This window comes from Lepidochelys kempii, chromosome 6, assembly GCF_965140265.1.
Source record: "Lepidochelys kempii isolate rLepKem1 chromosome 6, rLepKem1.hap2, whole genome shotgun sequence".
NCBI classification, from domain to species: Eukaryota; Metazoa; Chordata; order Testudines; family Cheloniidae; genus Lepidochelys; species Lepidochelys kempii.
In genome coordinates this window covers 123,768,681-123,787,238 of record NC_133261.1, presented here as the reverse complement: position 1 = coordinate 123,787,238, position 18,558 = coordinate 123,768,681, and positions in this window count along the sequence as shown.

Below are 18,558 nucleotides of genomic sequence, written 5' to 3'. Positions count from 1 at the left end.
ATGTGTGCCCAAGGATAGACTGCAATTAAGCAACCCCCAGTGGGGGAATGGGAAAATATGCGTCAGCCCTGTTTTCCATAGACCTATCAAGTGAGTTCAAAGGAACAGACCTTCCTGCATGAAAGATGGAGCAGGGCAATTTATCCTGGCACCTCTCTCTACACTTAGTGGGCAAAGGGCAATTGGTCATGCACAGGGATGGTTGGCTGCTGGTTTATAGGCATTTTAATGAAGGGACTAGCCTGCGATGGCTGTGTCGAGAGCAGTATGACGCCCACTTATGCTGCACGGAGGCAGCCACGTCTATCGCCACCATTGGCTGTATGCATCAGGCACCCAGACACAGCTGAGATGGTGCTTGGATTGCTTCTCATCATATGCCAGGAGCCAAAAGGCTGAGTAGAGGTGACAGCCTAGAGGTTTTGTGCCAGGTAATTGCTTATATCCTTTTATTCCCCTTTTACCAAGGGACTGTGAGAGTTGGATTCCTCTGTGAATATCTGGATTGGTGGGCACAGCTGCATTCATTGGGAACAGAAGCACACAGAGAGCCCGGGGCAAGGCACACAGCTGGATTCAGAGCCTCTACGTTCCAGATGTCCTGGCACAGCATCAAGGGGTTGTTGCGAAAGCTGCTCATCCCATCATCGCTAGCCTTGGAAGGGACTTCTGGGCTCCACAGTCCTTATCATTCACTTTGTGGGCAACGATTGCATTACTTACAAAGAGGTTAGTTTGCGGGTTCGGGTTAAAAGGGACATCTGGTTGTCAAGATGGCATTATCCAGACCCTGTTGTTGTGTGGTCTCAAATACTCCTGTAAAGAGCTAGGTGAGGATGGGATATTACAAATATCAGCATTAGGTAGTGGGGAATGAACATGTTCAACACTGAAACACCTGTTGCAGAATCCCTGGCTAATTGGCCTCTGTAGGATACCAAATGCAGGTTTAGACTGGCTACGGCTGCTGGTGGTGACTCTAGTGATGGGGACAAGGCTTAGTACCAAGTACAGGCATGGCAAAAGGCCTACTTCCTTCCACAGGGAAGGGATGAAGAGTGGGGTTGTCTTACCATTGTCCACCTCCGAAAAGTAGGGCATAGTTGTGCCCCATGGCATTTGGGTCTATGTGGGGTTCATAGGACCACTTGGACCTGGGATGCTGCTAAGCAACATCCTACTTTCCAGCTAAATTCAATCTGCTAATAAAGTGGCAGCCAAAGGTCTTTAATTATATGCCTCAGTGCTGTGGCTTATTTGGGCCAGCTGCAAAAGGGGTCAGGCGGCCCACATCAATACAGAGTGCTCAGGCATGGATTCCAAGGCCAGAAGGGACCATCGTGATCATCTAGTCTGACCTCCTGTAGAACACAGGCCGTGGAACTTTATCAGTGATGATTTTATGTTTTCTTCCAGGTCATTGATAAAAAGGTTAAATAGTGTAGTGTAGGGCCAGGAATTGATCCCTGCTTGATGATGGTTCCCCATTCACTTTGCATTGACACCCAATGCAACAGCAGTAAACGTACCATTAAATGAACTACTTTCCACAGAACACACATTTTCCTGTATTTCACCCAACTATGGATGGGAGAAAAACCCGAACTGCAGGAGAGGGAAGTGCTTCCTACAGAGAAGATGGAACTTCCATAATGCGCACAGAAGTGCTTTCAAGCAGCTCTTTCTCAGCAGGCTCCTGCTGCACATGTGGTCCCTGCCGATGGTGAAAAACTACATGTGGTAGCCCCTAGTGGGAAGGCACCCAGTTCCAGTATCCTCCGCTTGGTCCAATCGTTAGCTTCCATCCCCAACTTTGCTGCTGGCTTTGGACTGGAGACTCAGCTCTCTGCTCAACTTTTCTCATGATATTTGATGTATTTCTTTAAGTCCTCGCTCCTGGAGTCATGTGAACATGTGAGAATCTCAGCTTTCATCAAGATTGTGAGGAAAAGCTTAAAACCATAACCCGAGTGCACCCAAAAGGCTCGGAAACCGGACAGTAAATAAAAAGAGCCCACTAATTATTATTTTTTAAAGTCTCAGGATTTTTAAGCCAATCTCATTTTGCGGGGGTCGGACTCATGATTTTTGAATGCTTGGGGTTGGCAATACTGAAGTCCACATCCTACTTGCATGTTCTACCACTTCATTGGGCATTGATGGAGCTCAGCACCTGCATGGATTGGACCCTTGTTGGATCCCCCAGAGGAAGGACAAATAACTGATTTGCTGGAAACTGAGCCAAATCCTAAAGCATTTAATCAAGCAAAACTCTCTTCGGCTAAATGCTGATAGGTACCTGGGTATCTGCAACTCCCACCAAATCCAAGTCAGCACCTCAGGTGTGACCCATTGATTTCAATGGAAATTTTACCTGAGTAGTCTGGTTGTGAAATATCTACATCTATCTAGTTACTCATATGGCCCTCATCACCAAGATACTTCACAAAGATACTTAGATACTTAACTCCCATTGATTTTGGTGCCTAAATACTTTTGTGAAACTCACCCTACATGACTTGTTCAAGGAGCACACAGGGAGTCTGTGGCTGAGGTGGGAACTGAACCCAGGTTCAGAGCCCTAAGCACAGAGCTTTCTGTGTATTCTTTTACATCCAAAAACAAATAAACGTCCCCACCCCACCTGGGAAAAAAATATTTTAAAAGATTTTAAGGTTGCGAAGTCAAGCACTCAAAAGTCAGGAAATGCCAGAATTCAGGATGTCCATACAAATTTAACTCGGCTTTCCTGTGTGTATGCAACATGATACTGCCTAAATGGAGGACCACATACTATTGTTTCAATTGATCCCCATCTCCTTCCTTACCTTCCCCCTTTGCTCCTGCCCCCATTTCTCTCTCTCTCCTCAGCTCCTATCCACTCACCATGTCCTCCTCGCTTCCACCCCTCCCCACTCAGTTCCTATCCTCCTCCCCTCTCTGCTCCTCTCCACCCACCATCACTCTGCCAGCTCCTGCTACCTCCTCTCCCCTATTCTTCACCCCTCTGCATTCCAGTCAGGCTGACTCCACCTTCTCCTTCCCCCTGCCTAGGCATGGTGCATGGAGAGCACAGGAGAGAGAGTCTCCCTGCTCTCAGCCCTGGTGTCCAGTGCAAATTGCAGAGATACTTCTGCTCAGCTGTTGCTGGCCTTGGCTGCAGCTTCTCAGTGAGGACGGTGCATGTGCCGTGGACAGAGCATGCTCAGTGAGGACAAACTCTTTGGAGAATTTAGCTACCAAGCTCAAATGAGCCTCTACTGAGCATGTGCAGAGTGAGATTTTTTGGATGCTTGTAACTTGGCCAAATGTGAGCAAATTTTCACAGAGCTAGCTAAAGGCAGACCCTTGACACCAGGAAAATCCACTTACCCACAACATGTTTCCGGGCCCTGCTCCAAAGTATCAGGGTGTTAGAGCTTCTCATCAAAGTGGTTGCAAAAATGATGTATTCCTCTCCCGCCACCTGTTGTTCTTAGAAAGGGCTCAAACATTATGGCTGAAATTTTCCATAAACTTTTGGCCCAAGGTAGATCCCTGGCATGGAGGATTTCCACCTCAACAGCTACAGTTTGACGAAGTTATAAGCAATTGAAAACAGGGTCTTATAATGGGAAATGTTGGGCAACCTTAACGACAGGGAGAGCTGCCAGCCCTTCCTGTAATAAAGACACCACATGTTATCCATCAGCAGGTTTTCTGAACCATGCACCTTCAGGTCCCTAGCCCAGACCTCTGTCACTTGAGCTACAGGACTAATTATTTGAGGTAAAGAAACTCAATGAGGGGTTCCTCTGCATTCCTCCCTCTGTCTCTGCCCTACTCCTGGTCTACATGGATCTAGAGGCTGAGACTGTCCCGGTTCTTCACTTTCAAGAAGCTCCCTGACCTTTGGGTGCAGGATGGGGCAATATGAGGTGACTTCCACCAGCGCTCATGGCCCACCCTCCCCTCCCCCCACCCTGCACTCCCTGCTGCAGCCAGGGAAGATTAAAGAGTGCCCTTTAAGGTGATGAATCCCCTTTAGAGGGGACTCCCTGGAGCAATGGGTAAGCAGCTGACCTTCTCCCACCCATCCCTAAAGGATTCAGTATTTTTATGCAGCTATAACAGCACCTCTTCCAGCACATTGGGTTGTACTGGCCTCGCCTAGGCTCTCACAAACAGCATGTAACTAGTCCCCCTGTCTGCTACAATGCAGGTGACAAGCCTAAGGATAAGAGAGGACAAATAAATATGCTCTAGCCTCCAGCTGCTGCACTTAGCGTGGGCTACGTTTTAATGTCTCAAGCAGCTCAGGGTGGTTTTGCCCTCTCCTCTGCAGCAGCTGCAGTCACCTGGGGCAGAGGTTTCTCTGTTTTCCCTCTCATGGTCATCTGACCTGTCTCAACCAAGGGGAGCCCATCAGTTGTTCAGAAGTCTACTCACCAGCCACCCAAAAGAGAAATAGTTCCTGTCCATGTTAAGTCACATGTTCGTGTCTAAGCCAACTGGACTGAACCTGGCAATCCAAGTGTGTGATGCGTACCGATTACTTTCTCTCCTTCCTCTAGGCTATTCAAAGCGCAGCTGCTAAGCCAGCTCCTGATGCTCCAGCCGTAGCACCTTACATTGGCTTCCAGCCTCTCACCGCACTTTACCTTCAAGCTCCTCATTCTCACCTTTGAGACTCTGCTCTCATTTCCTCCTCTCTTTCTCCACCTGCTTCCCAACCTCTCTCCTGGCTGTTTTCTTCGTCACTTTCTCCCACACTTGGCTTTGCAGTTTGAGTCCTGCTGCTCCTCTTCTAGTCTTCCCCTGGAGCAAAGCAACCTCTTTCTCTCCTCCTCCTCCTCCCCTTTTTAAAAGAAGCCTAACTTGGTTTCTCAGTGCCGCCAGGTAACTTTCCACAACTTCCCTTTCCTGAAGTTTCCTGCCCGGCAATGGGTCTTGTCTTCCTTTGTCTTGTCTTATTGCATCTGGTAGGCTTCTCAGGCCAGGGAATGTGGCACAATGTAGAACATATACATAAGATAAATATAGCATATACAATACTATATCCATGATGCCAACCATATTCAAAAGTAGGTTCCGAATGATAGGCACATAAATCCATAGTTAGAGCCTAAATAAGTGTGTTAGGGTGACCAGACATCCAGATATTATTGGGACCATCCAATATTAGGGGGGTTGTCTTATATAGGACCCTATAACCCCCACCTCCCAGCCCTGTCCTGATTTTTCACACTTGCTATCTGGTCACCCTAAGTGTATGTAGAGTGGCAAACTTTAAGCACTCATTTTTGAATATGTTGGCCAATATATATATATATATATATGTGTGTGTGTGTGTTTATAGATATATAGATATATATATACACGCACAATCCTATATATATGGGGTGTGCACATGTACACACTCACACACACACACATGCTTTATCAAGTATAATCTGAATGCTACCCAGTTCATGCTAGAGATACTGGACTGCTCTAACTAGCACCAGCATCTGAAGCAGCCCCCAGCTGGCCCCAGACTGAGGAACCATAGAAGTGGCATAACGCCACCTTTGTCTTCAAGTTTGGGTCTTGTGCTTACCACGGTCTGGCTGGACCTGAGGATCTAGGCCACTGTTCCAAAGCTAACCATCCATCCACATATGTAGATATATATTACTGCTGCTCAATTTGTATCTGAAAATTCTAATCTGAGCACCACTTCAGAATTAGAATAAAAGTGGGTCTGTTCATTTAGCCAAATTATTAATATTTTGTAGTACTCCTGCACTGCATTACCATCTCAAACTCCTGCATGTGGTTTAAAATGCACTGTATTAAGGAAATAATTTCCTGTTTCCTACTTTATGTTACTGATGTGAAATATTTTATTCTTAACCACGTTGCAATAAAATTAGATAATTACTTAGCTCATTTTTCTATATGGGTTTGGTAATTCATAATTGTCTCAGAGCTGAGAAAATGTTTCCTTTAAGAAGGTTAAACAAAGAGTTTATTGACATTAGTGAAGATTGGTTAAAGAAAACATTATTAAATAAAAGGAGCTTTATTTAAACACTAAATTAATGATTTAAAGACAAATTAGAGGTCATAACTCCTCCTAAATAAATAATGTTAAACAATAATTAGATACCATTTTAGATTAAGGCAAGCACTTGGGTTCAGTGGGCTGAAAAACAAGTTTCTTCTCATCTCTTTAAATTTGTTCAATATACATAATTAAAGTGAACCACTGGCCTGCTTAAATTTTCTTTCCAAGATTATAAAAATATTCTGTTTGTAACTGTGTGTCATATTTGCCATTAGATGATAAAACATCTTTAAAGCTTCACTTTCATATAAACAGAAGAAAAGATGTGAGCATCCGGAGAGCTCTCCTACAGTGGAAATCGATTCTCCTAAGCTAGTGGTTATAGTTATCAATCTTATCAAACGGGCCAATGCATGAATGCCCTTAACCACTTTCATTTGTATGATCTCTCTTTGCCTGTGTTAACCTTTCAGAATTTGCAATATGCACTCTAGGCTATAATTACACTCTCAACTCTTTCCCTTTCATTAGCACTCCTAGTCATCTCTTATGTGCCAGATAAAATTAAAAGAAACGGCCTATATTTTATTTCATTAAAGTATTATATTTTTAGGCTGCGAGTACCTGGTTGCAGTTGCCAATGAGTATTAACAAACCTTCCCCTATCATCCTGTTTCAAAGAGGTGGTTTGTACAGGGAATCACACACTCAGGAGAAACACATCTGTGTACTGCTGGGTTTGCACTAGGTCTTCTCAACAAGCTGATGGCTGTTGAGTGTTGACAGGTACCTTACCACTGTATTCCAGGGTCTTCAATGGGTGTTGCTAACTCTGGTACCAACAGGCTTAATCAAAGCATTGGGAAGTTTTGTTTATAGCACTACAAGAGTTAAGGGGGTTAGGTTAATGCAATCTGACGTTCGCGCTGATAAATAATGACAACACACACAGCTACCTCGGCATGGATGGGAACATCAGAAAGCACAGTCTTTCTGTGAAGGGATTGTTCTGTAAAGAAAAAAGAGAAGGAGACTCAGGAATGGCTAGAAGTTCTAGAATGATTTTACTCAAATCTATTGTTTACAGTCAATGATTCTCTTTTATATGTGGAATTGTTGGCCTGCTTTTAGACTGGCTACAGATGGTTTCGAAGAGATGTTCAGGTCAACAGAGGCATTCCTCTGCTATAAAAAGAATCCTTGTTTTACAAATTGTACATTGCACTAAGTGATATCTCATAACTGATCAGTGTCAATAATTGACCAATCTGCATTGTCTTCAGTTCAAGTCATTTTCCATACCTGAGTAGTATGCAGTACCCGTTTTACCCCCCCACACACGTTTTTCTGTCAGTGGCATAAAGGTGTATAAATTTAACATTAAAATATTATATATCTATAGGGTCTTTTTTCCTCTTGATATGTTCATTAGATTCTTATTAAAATGGCTAAGACCAGAGCTGTTTATAACTAGAATAGACACCACATCAGAAGCACATCTTTGAGAACGGAAAAATCCAGTACTGCAGATTTCAGTTCAAATCCAACATGTTAGGAAGAATAACGTCATAGGGAAAAGTTGTTGTGAACAATCCTGATACCTCTCATTAGTGGAAAGCACAAAGGAACAGAACAGGACTTTCCTGATTATTTTAGTGGGTTTTTTTTTAAACACCAAATTTACACACAAAAAGAAAGGCACTTTGTGTTTAAGGTTAATCAAGTTTCAGTACAATTTTTTACAAACTGGAATCACACTAATCTTTTTTTTTTCTTGCTCTAATGTGTGGCTGTTGAAATCCTCAGCTGTGATAAATTAAGCTACTTATTAATCTAATTATCGTACATTCATCCTAGAAACTTTCATGTGACTTGAAAAGGCTATTCAACCTTTTCCCTCCCCTCCTAGAAAGGGCTCAACCTTGCACCAATTAAGTTCATTCTGAAGTAATGCTTTAAAAAAGCTTTCTTTAATCACCCAGTTGAACATGGGCTGATCGTAAGCAAACTAAAAGCTTTGAGAAAAGTTTTGGTTACCTTCAAATTTGTACATTTCAGGGTGGGAGAGAAAGATGCCATTTAGGTATTCTTCTCTTTTCCGCCCCCATCCTCTCAAAATAAGTCTCTGTAATTATTTAGCAAATAAAGTTTCCCTTCTTCTACTATACTAAAACAACAATGTGCAGAGTTGTTTGAATAAACCTCATGAAGTCAAATCCAGTATTTGTATAATGGGCACATTTTGATTCCCAGAACACATATGAACTACACAGATTTTATAAGGTTCGTCTCACATAGGTTCAATCTGGGATTAAAAATAAGAAATATGTTGTAAAATGTATCATAGCTTAAACATCCATTCATTGCCAGATGCCTTAGTTATTATTTTTTTAATAACCGCATCAATGGAGCTAGTTTACATTCAAATTAAATGAGGTATTAATTTGAATGCAAAGTAGCTCAGTTTGTGTATATAGTTTCAATGACAGGTTTACTCCAAGATAGAATTTATGAAGCACCCAATATGGGGGAAGTCCGTTGCCATTGTCAGCCGCCTTCCATGCCTAGCAAACTTGCTAACTGTGTTTTTGAAGTGAAGATTAAAAGAGTTGAATTATAAAGTATAATTACATTTTATTGAAACTCTAGAAATCAGAAAAAAATTCAGCAGGAAACTTTTAGTGAAACATGATGTGTTGTCATTATCATTAAAAGATAAAAGTTCCATACTGTTTTTATCTGTTTATTTGGAAGAAATCCAGCCTTTGCAGTTATGCAGGAAACAAAAAACTGGAATGCAGGAGTAATTATTAAAACTGTGTGATTTGTTATCTCAGCTACTGTCTTTCCAAATGGTAATGCGATATCAGCAGCTGCAGACGGTCGCTGATTTCCTCTATTAGTAAACAAGTGCTTTGGAGACCTGTGTGAGGCACTTTAAGCCCACTACTCCCCGAAGTGCTGTCAGGCTTAACTACTAATCCATGGTATTTCAGAGCACTGGAAATTCATCTTTATAAAACCTGAACAAAAAAGGGAAAAAGCCTGGAGGGCATGAGCTCCCTCTGGTGAGACAAATGACATGTTCATTTATTAATGAAACAATAACCCTGGAAAGAGGATCAAAGCACATTCCATCCTCACTTTACAATCCCCAATTTTCTCAGGCCATACCATTTAATTGAGTCATGACAATGGAATACTTAATTGTTGCATTAAAGTTTGAAGAAGCGACTTCTTCAGAATCAATGTTCATTTCTGGATTATTACAGGAGAATGTGGCTGGCTTGTAGCGAGTGGAATTTTATTTTCTCTACTTTCAGGGCTCTTTTTTATAGCGAGAGAGGCTTCTTATCCCTAACCAAGCACATTCTTTCCCATAACATAACTGCACCTTTCTGCTCCTCTTTGAACGTTGCTTTATGAAACCCCAATCGCTGGCCTAGTGCAGTGTTCTGACCATTGTGCTTAGGGGAAATGCAACAATGGACCACTTCTGCAACAGAAAGAGAAACTGCATGGGAACCGCGCCCTGGAAAGGGGTAGGAAATCATTGGTCTTTTGCCTTGAAACTCCCAAGTAAAGAAAAGACCAATTTATGGAGCTGGCCTTGCTGTACACTCTTTACAAACTCTATGGTTTCAAAGAGAATGGCAGCCAAAACAAAGTCATCATCTTAATTTTAATGACAGATTTCAGAGTAGCAGCCATGTTAGTTTGTATCTACTGAAAGAAAAGGAGTACTTGTGGCACCTTAGAGACTAACAAATTTATTTGAGCATAAGCTTTCGTGAACTACAAAAGCTTATGCTCAAATAAATTTGTTAGTCTCTAAGGTGCCACAAGTACTCCTTTTAATTTTAATGGACATTTTCAGGAGGGTTGAGGCCCAGCTTGGGAGGGCAAATCTGAGTACTTCTGCCTCTAACTATGAACTGCACTGCTATTAGCCAAGATAGTCAGGGACACAACGCCATGCTCCAGGTATCCCTAAACCTCCAAATTACAGAAGCTGGGACTGGATGACAGGGGATTGATCATTCACAATTGCCCTGTTCTGCTCATTCCCTCTGAAGCATCTGGCATTGACCAGTGTTGGAAGACAGGATATTGGTTTAGATGGACCATTGGTCTGACCCAGTATGGCCGTTATGTACAGAGACTTCAGTGAGACTATTCACATACTTACAGTTATACATCTGGTTAATTGCCTTCCTGAATCAGGGCCAGAATCAGGTAACAGAGGCAGAAGCCCTCAGCTCAGCATCCACAATTCATTTTGCAGGTGCAAAAGGGAGGCCGCCCTTCTTAAAACTTACGGTTGCCCCTAGATTTTACTGCTGTGTTAAATTAATGTTAACTCACTCCAGGGCCTAGTTTGAACTATTCTTCTTAGGCCTGGCCTACACTAGGGGAGGGAATCGATCTAAGTTACGCAACTTCAGCTAAGTGAATAACATCGCTGTACTTAGACCTACTCACCGTCGTGTCTTCACTGCGGTGAGCCGACTGCTGCCGCTCCCCCGTCAACTCTGCCTGTGCCTCTCGCTCCGGTGAAGTACAGGAGTCGATGGGAGAGCACTCGGGGGGTCGATTTATCGTGTCTAGATGAGACGTGACAAATCGACCTCCGCTGGATCAATCGCTGCCCGCCAATCTGGCGGATAGTATAGACATACCCTGAAACAACAATCCTGATATAGAGGTTCTGTGTATATTTTACCCAGCATTCTGCTTTCCCAATTTTTAAAGTGTGTTGCAACTTCGAGGGAGACACAGATTTTCCCACTGGTTTCATCTGAGATCAAAGAGAAACTCCTATTTTCACTTAAACAGTCAGCACTTGTATGGGCAAATATAAAACTTCCTACACAAGTCTTCACTCCTTTAGTTGTACACCAAACTGTGTTTGAGATCCTGGGTATAAGAATAAGGACACAGAAAAGTTGGAAATCAAAATGCAGCTTTCCAAAAAGACCAAGATAACTAGTCAGAAATGAATGTATGCATTATTTGTCGCAGCAATTGTATATTTTGTTTCGTGTGTCTTATCGTATACGTGTTGCTTGTTTTTCATTACATGCTTTCAAAGTTCCAACTGACAACTCATTTTGTGTAAAGCGGGTTAGCAGAATTTGTTTTTGTTTTGTTTTTTTTATAATTTCAACAGATAATATCAATATTTATTTTTACGCATTTCCCCCCACACACTTTTATTAATTTAAATTCGGGGGCGAGGTCAGACAATGGGGGGGTTGGGGTCAAACAATAATTACTTAATGACGGTCGACGTTGGGATTCAGAAAGTTAAAGCTTTGTAACTGTGAAAGCGCAAATTGTCAACATCCCGTGTCAAAATATACACGGGAAATAGCCTTAGGTCAAACCCTAATAAGTTCTCAAGCAGCATTTTTCTTTCTTTGCCTTCCTGTAAATTTCGATTATTATTGATGGAAATATTTTTTGTCAGTTTGTGTGTGTATGGTGAAACCAACATTTACTGATAAAATCAAATCCCTGCAAGGCTATGCATAAAGCAACATCTAATGATTCAATATTCAACAGAGGTTGGGGCTGTTGTTCTTTCTTAGCTGGTTTTATTTTAAGAAACTTTCATTTTCTGGAATCAAGTACAATAAGAAGTTAAAATGGAAATTGGGCACTTCTATCTGCTGCGTTGAAATGAATATAGTCTAATTAGATAATATAATTCTCCTATGATGTGTGTCATAATAATTATAGTACTTTGCACTCACATAGTGCCTATTATAACAGGATCTCAAAGCACTTTACAAACACTAATTATGCTTCTCACTATCCCTGTTTGGGTAACCTGGGACAGAGAAAAGTCAAGACACTTACCTAAGGACAGGACAAAGCTGGAACTAGAACCTAGGAATCCTGCTTCCAAATTTCATGCTCTAACCACTATGCTTCACTATAAGGGTTCAATGCTCCCCATCACTTTCACAGCATGAAGAGGAGCAGGAGGGTCCTCAATGCTTTGGAGGGGTGGGGGAGGAGGAAGAGGGTATGCCATGGTATCGCCTCCAGATGGCCAGCAAGAAGGGGAGGTGTGGGGGGAAAGAGCCACTCTGTGCAGCATATTCCATCCGAGCAGGATAAATAAAGATGGCTAGAGCACGTGTAGTATATTAGTGCTGCCCAGCTTCTCCCTCATCCCCCGCAGAGTTCTGGTAGACCATGGAAGTTGTATGAGCATGGGCTGGTGGTAGGTCAGTCAATGCAGCATGCCACTTTTATAAGACATGCCAGTGCTGTGGGGAACAGCATGGGAGACCCTGCCCAGGGGTAGTCCCAGGCAGTTCCTGTAGATCTTGGGTCTGGGCAGTATTTGTAGGCCATGTTACTTACATGCTGTCGCTGGCTTGCCCAAATGGAGGGGAGAAGATGTTCGAAGCAGCGGTTAATAGAGGATTTCTCTGAAATGCGTCATTTCCCATTCAATCCGTTTTACATGGGAAGGGAGCTTTGGGCCCTGATAAAGACAACAACAGTTTGGAGGACTAACCCAAAGCTTGAACTGAACCCCACCTTTGTTAACATTTGGCCTGGCCATTGCATCAGTGGGTAAGCCATTCCGTTCATACATAGTACAGTCCACTCTCCTTTTCCCTTTCTTGGACACTCAGTACATTTCATGGTGGGTTCTCAGGGGGGTTCTGTGATAGGCTTATTTCATGTCCTGATGGTCTCAAATCTTCCCCCGAGTCAGAGATGCAGACACTATTCTGTGATGCCTCTAACTTGGGGAAGCTCCAGAGAGCATAAAGTCTTAAGAGAATGCCCAGAAGGGGTTTAGCAGAGGCTACCCAGCGGGCTCAAATCTCATCTTGGAAACAGCAGCAAAATTAGGGGGTGAGGTGGCAAGTGAGGAAGGAAAAAGAACCCCGAGGGAGAGAATGGGAGTCACTGGGTCTAACCTGGCTGTATCAGCCAGAGACATGATTGTGCTGAGAAGAAAAAGATCACGGCAGGAGATTAGATTTGGGGAGGGGGAGGGGGGGAAAGTATCTGGTTGAACTAGGTTGGGTGGTGGAAGAGGAAAAGATGGGAGACAGTGAAGGGGGAGGGGAATGAAGGGAGTGGCAAAGAGGTCAGCCCAGGTACGTTCAGAGTACTTTGATAAGCATCCATCCCCTGAGGGTTTTTTTGGCAGGGAGAACCAAGTGCACCCACCCGCTGCTCTGTGTAAGAGTGTGGCCAGCACGGCAGGCCGGGAGCCTGCAATGCGGAGATAGAGCATAAAGCTGCGCTCTCTCGAATGTCAGCTTTGGACAGTGTCCTCTGTGGAGCGGCTAGGATGCGAGTGGACCCAGCCGGACACAGCCTTGCCCTCAGCAGAGTGAACAGTTATCCCCAGGCCTGGGTTCCAGTGGAGGGCGGAGCATTGCAGAAGGCCGACTGGGCCCTCAGAGTTCTGTGATGGGAGAGTGAGACGGGAATAATAAATCGATTCTCTCTCATTTTTTTATTTGAAGCTATTTAGAAAACGAAGTGCTCAGTAGCTACTGAGACAGAAGGAGATAATCCACTCCAGCTGAAATCAACGGGAGACCGGCCATTGCGTCAACGGGAGCAGGAGCGAACCCGCGCCTTGAGCAGGACGCAAACCACCCGTGCAGCCCTGCAAAGCCTTGCTCCCATAAGCAGGCTCTGTGATTTCAATGGCACCAGGCCACCTGAGGGGGGGGCTGCGGGGGTGGACCCTATATTTCTTACCCGTCTGATCTGTACAATTTGATACTGAAACAGCCACACCAAAACAAACTGTAGCCGTCAACTCTTCGATGCAGACAGCACAGAGTCTGGGTAAAATAAACAAGTCTTACTGAAGAGAAAAAGGCTCCACACTGTCTGTTACTTTAGAAGGAGAAAGCAGCAGTCTGCGTGGCATTTGACTGTAATAATGTTGTCGGAACAGGACCAATTTCTGCTCTCAGACAGCAACACTTGACTCCCGGTGGGTCAGTCTCACGATAGGGCTAGCAGGTGTAACTCACACTCCTGCACGTTTGGGCCCATTCGGCTCAAAGGGGGTTGCCCTCACCCATCCAATGGCAGAATTTGGTCCCGGGGTGTTAGCGAAACATTGTTTATAAAGGGTTGCCCCACTGACTTCTGTATGCCTGGGACCAGGCCCATTAAATGCCTATGTACTACAGTGGTGCTTGTCAATATAAGGACCTTGCTATATAGATGATGGATAGAGAGTTGAAAGATTCCATGGCTGGAATAATGCAGTGGTGAATCTGGCCCTTAGATGGTTCTTGCAATGTTAGCCTGAGTAAATTATCCAGTCCAGACTGTAAAGTTACTTCTCCATTTTCACCGCAGAACTTCCTTATCCACTGAGAAGTTGCACATGAATCTTTCTCCATCTACTCGGCTTAATAAAGAGGGTTAAGGGGTGACTTGACTGCAGTCTATAAATATCTACATGCAGAGCGAACATTTATTAATCTAGCACAGAAAGATATATCAAGATCCACTGGCTGGAAGTCGAAGCTAGACTAATTCAGACTGGAAGTAAGGTGCACATTTTTAACAGGGAGTGAGATTAGTCATTGGAACAACTTACCCAGGGTTGTGGTGGATTTTCCATCACTGACATTTTTTAAATCAAGATGGGCTGTTTTTGTAAAAGCTCTGCTCTCGGAATTATTCTCGGGAAGTTCCCTGGCCTGTGTGATGATACAGGAGGGCGGACTAGATGATCACAGTGGTCTCTTGTGGCCTTGGAATCGATGAAATCTGTGGTAGGGTCTGAGTCGGCTTTCCCTCACGTACTGTGGAATTGCAGGAGAATTAGTCAATTTTATTTACGAGAACTGATCACTTACCAGAGTTGTTAGAAAGGTCTGGTTTATTCATTCCTTCTGGATGAAGTTCAGATCCCCAACCTACAGCCCTAGTAACCGGGTTCTTTGCAGATGCAGAGAATTGGCTCTGAAGACAATGAAATCTACCCTACAACCTGGCCTCAAAGCATGGAGATGGCCTCTACGGCTGCTTCTCTAGCCTATGATCTGCAATAGAAGCTGCAGCCCTTTGTGCTACTTGCACAAGCCCAGTAACCCTCGAGAGTGATACCCAGTGTCCCTCTTCTGGTGTTCCCGCTACATACACTGGCCTTTGCAGAAATCCTATCTGTGACACAGAGATGGACCTGTACAGCGGATTCCCCTGCATCTCTCCCCCCCCGGTAATCCTGCCTTGGGGATAAGCTGGACCCTCTTTGTGTAGGCCCCTCCATGCCACCGCGAATCCCACCTTTCGCTGATTCATTAAATGCAAGGGCATATTTGGAACTGCTTTATCGGTTGTACATCCAGGTCCAATGAGAAGCTGGATCGAAGACGTAGTACCACATCTAACTGCCTGGAAACCACCTGCAGGTGCACGTTGGAGGGAAAGGAGTACAGGCAGAGCAGATAGTCAGGGCACCCAGTGAGCACCAGGCACTACCTGTTCTTACCCCAAAAGGTTTGGAATTTGCCAGCTTGGAGGTGAGCAACGGAGGCAGCTGGGGCCAGAGCAAGTGCTCTCTTTCGTGGATCCAGCATGTCTTTAGAGGACTGGGGCATAAGTGATTTACGAAGGTCACACAGGGAGTCCATGGCAAGGTAGGAGTTGGGGGAGGTTTAGATTGGATATTAGGAAAAACTTTTTCACTAAGAGGGTGGTGAAACACTGGAATGCGTTACCTAGGGAGGTGGTAGAATCTCCTTCCTTAGAGGTTTTTAAGGTCAGGCTTGACAAAGCCCTGGCTGGGATGATTTAACTTGGAATTGGTCCTGCTTCGAGCAGGGGGTTGGACTAGATGACCTTCAGGGGTCCCTTCCAACCCTGATATTCTATGATTCTATGATTCTATGAACCTAGATCTCCTCAGATCTGTGTCTTAACCATCCTGCTTGTGGACTGTAGAAAGTTAAACGTGGGGCAATTTTTCATTGCTATTCATAATAGAACAGCTTCTTGGTGAATGGTTTGGTCAGCTGGATGGTCTGGAAGAAGTGAACGGTGGCCAAAGGCATCATTATTCCATGCAATATAAAGACAGAAAGGCAGAACATTCACACGATCGAACAGAAGGACTAGGAAGATGTTTTGGAATTCCAGACAAAATGTTTTCCTGTACAAGTTTCAGATAATAAACTGAACTGGATAGGCAGACTCCAAGAAGAAATATTTAATTATCCTTCTCACCATTATGAGGAACTTCTGCCACTCTTCAGGTTATTATACAGTAAATAACCAGTTTTCTAAAGGACAGAGCTGTTTTAATTATACGACAATGAATGCATAATTATTATGTTTGTTAGGAATGAATCGCAAGACAACAGACTTGATATTGCTGCTCTAGTTAGTGCATCTTAATTACTTTTTCATTTATTTTGCATATAAAAGCTATTTGCTAATTGTCTTTGCTGTAAATATGCAAAATATAATTAGTCATTCATAATTCTTTATGTGTTATCTAACTGTACATTTGTTATTGAGGAACATATATTAAAGTTTGAATATTTAATGGGCTTTTGTGGCATAGAATATTTTTGTACAAAGTTTTTAGGAAATATTAGAGACAGAATTCAAACCTTCTTTTAACCCCTTTTCCTCTGCAAACCTTATAAAGACTAGATACTGATAAATTTAAAGCTAATGGAAATCCATTTCTATTTTCTAAACAGGCAACATGAATCCATTGCTGATCATATGAAATGTCTCGCCATCTCAGACTAAAACCAGACAGATTATACCTAGTTAAAAGTATTGCAAGTTGCTCTCTGCTATGTATTTTAAATCATAACTATAGAACAGTAAGTGCATCAAAATCATACAGCAAAATTCAAACTTTGAATGAAGTTATCTTCAGTGATTCATTTTAATGTGATAACAGTGCCGAGCATTAAAAAAAAACCTGATGAGAACAGAGTATTTTCTGATATGAATGATAACACGAGGTTGTAATTTCTGTCCCATACATGCAGTTTGTTGTAAGACTAATAAGCATTCTCTTGCATGGTAGCAAAATATCTAAGACTTTATATATGCATTTTCTTCAGTCTTTATTTTTTGGCACGCGTTAGGGTTTCCCCTTCATTTGCATTATTTGCCCTAAATTGGCATTTCGGGTCCATCTGAAACACTATGGATTTCTTTTTTTTATATAAAGGCTTGGGCCAGTTTCATATATAATTAGCACTCCATAAGGCCTAAAGTCCTGAGGAATGTTTTACACTGTGATTAGATTCATTACAGAGATTGACTGGTTAACATAGGCCATGTGTTTCTGAAAGTTGAATTAAAGTACAGGTCTCAAGAACCTGAACAGATAATTATATATTATCTTTTCACTTGTCTCCAGGAAGTCCTGCTAGTTCGTTCAATGGATGCATGTCACATTCTACATTTTTCCATCTCAAACATTTGATTTACTATCCAGTTGTACTGTTAATCCGATGTCATGACACTCCTATTCACTCCTGCTTTTCCACTGAAAGCAGCTTCCTACGAAGATAAAGCTAGGTAAAATCTATTGTAAAGGAAAGAATAACTTGAATGCAGCTATCATATCGAAAAGAAAACACACCCCTCCACTCTTCACCCTTTAGACGTTCTGAATACTTTCCTTAATGATGAAGTCAAATAGAATAGCCACTGAGAATATAATTCAGAGTGGGTTTTTTTTTTCTCTCAGGAGTAATCCTGCTCTGTAATTCTGAAATTGTTCTTATTTACATTGGGTAAATCTTTTAAAATGAACATATATAAAAACAGAGTGACAGTAGGGTATGAATTAGAAAAGAACTAGCTAACATCCTGTAGTAAATTGTGAATATGTATGAATAAATCATACATATCCCTACTTATCAAACAAGTATTTAGAAGCAAATTTAAATAATGCTGTTTAATGCTAGCACTTGCATAAAACCCACAACTGTCAGTTACATTTTTTTAAGCAGTTGACTACTTGAGCTATAGATTAAAAAAAAAGTACATTTTATATATCTAGGATAGCAAAGAAAACAACAAGCGATCACCACTACTTCAAATGACATTCCACGGGCACACAGAAGCTATGGTAATAGTATTTAATCAACCAAAATCCCAAGCTGTAATCCTGAGGTTCTATATCCCAGATGGGGTTATGTCTGAATGAAAAGGGAAACGTTATATAGAACCGACATCATCTCAATGGACAATCTGCAAAACTAGAAATATTTCCTGGATCCCATTAGCAGGAGTTATGTCATAAATACATTTCCCTGACTGTGTATATACATAGAGCAGGTAGATGACACAGGTGTCCAACGCAAGATGTATTGAGAACAACTTCAATATTTTTCTACCCATTCAAGCGTTCATAGCATTAGACCAAACCCCATAGTAGCTGTCTGGTATATTGACACCTGTTTTCAAGGGGTGCCATAGCTTCTCTGATGAGTGCCAGGAGAACATTCATCATTTGTGCTTAAAAGCCATCAGAGATACAGTAAGAATCA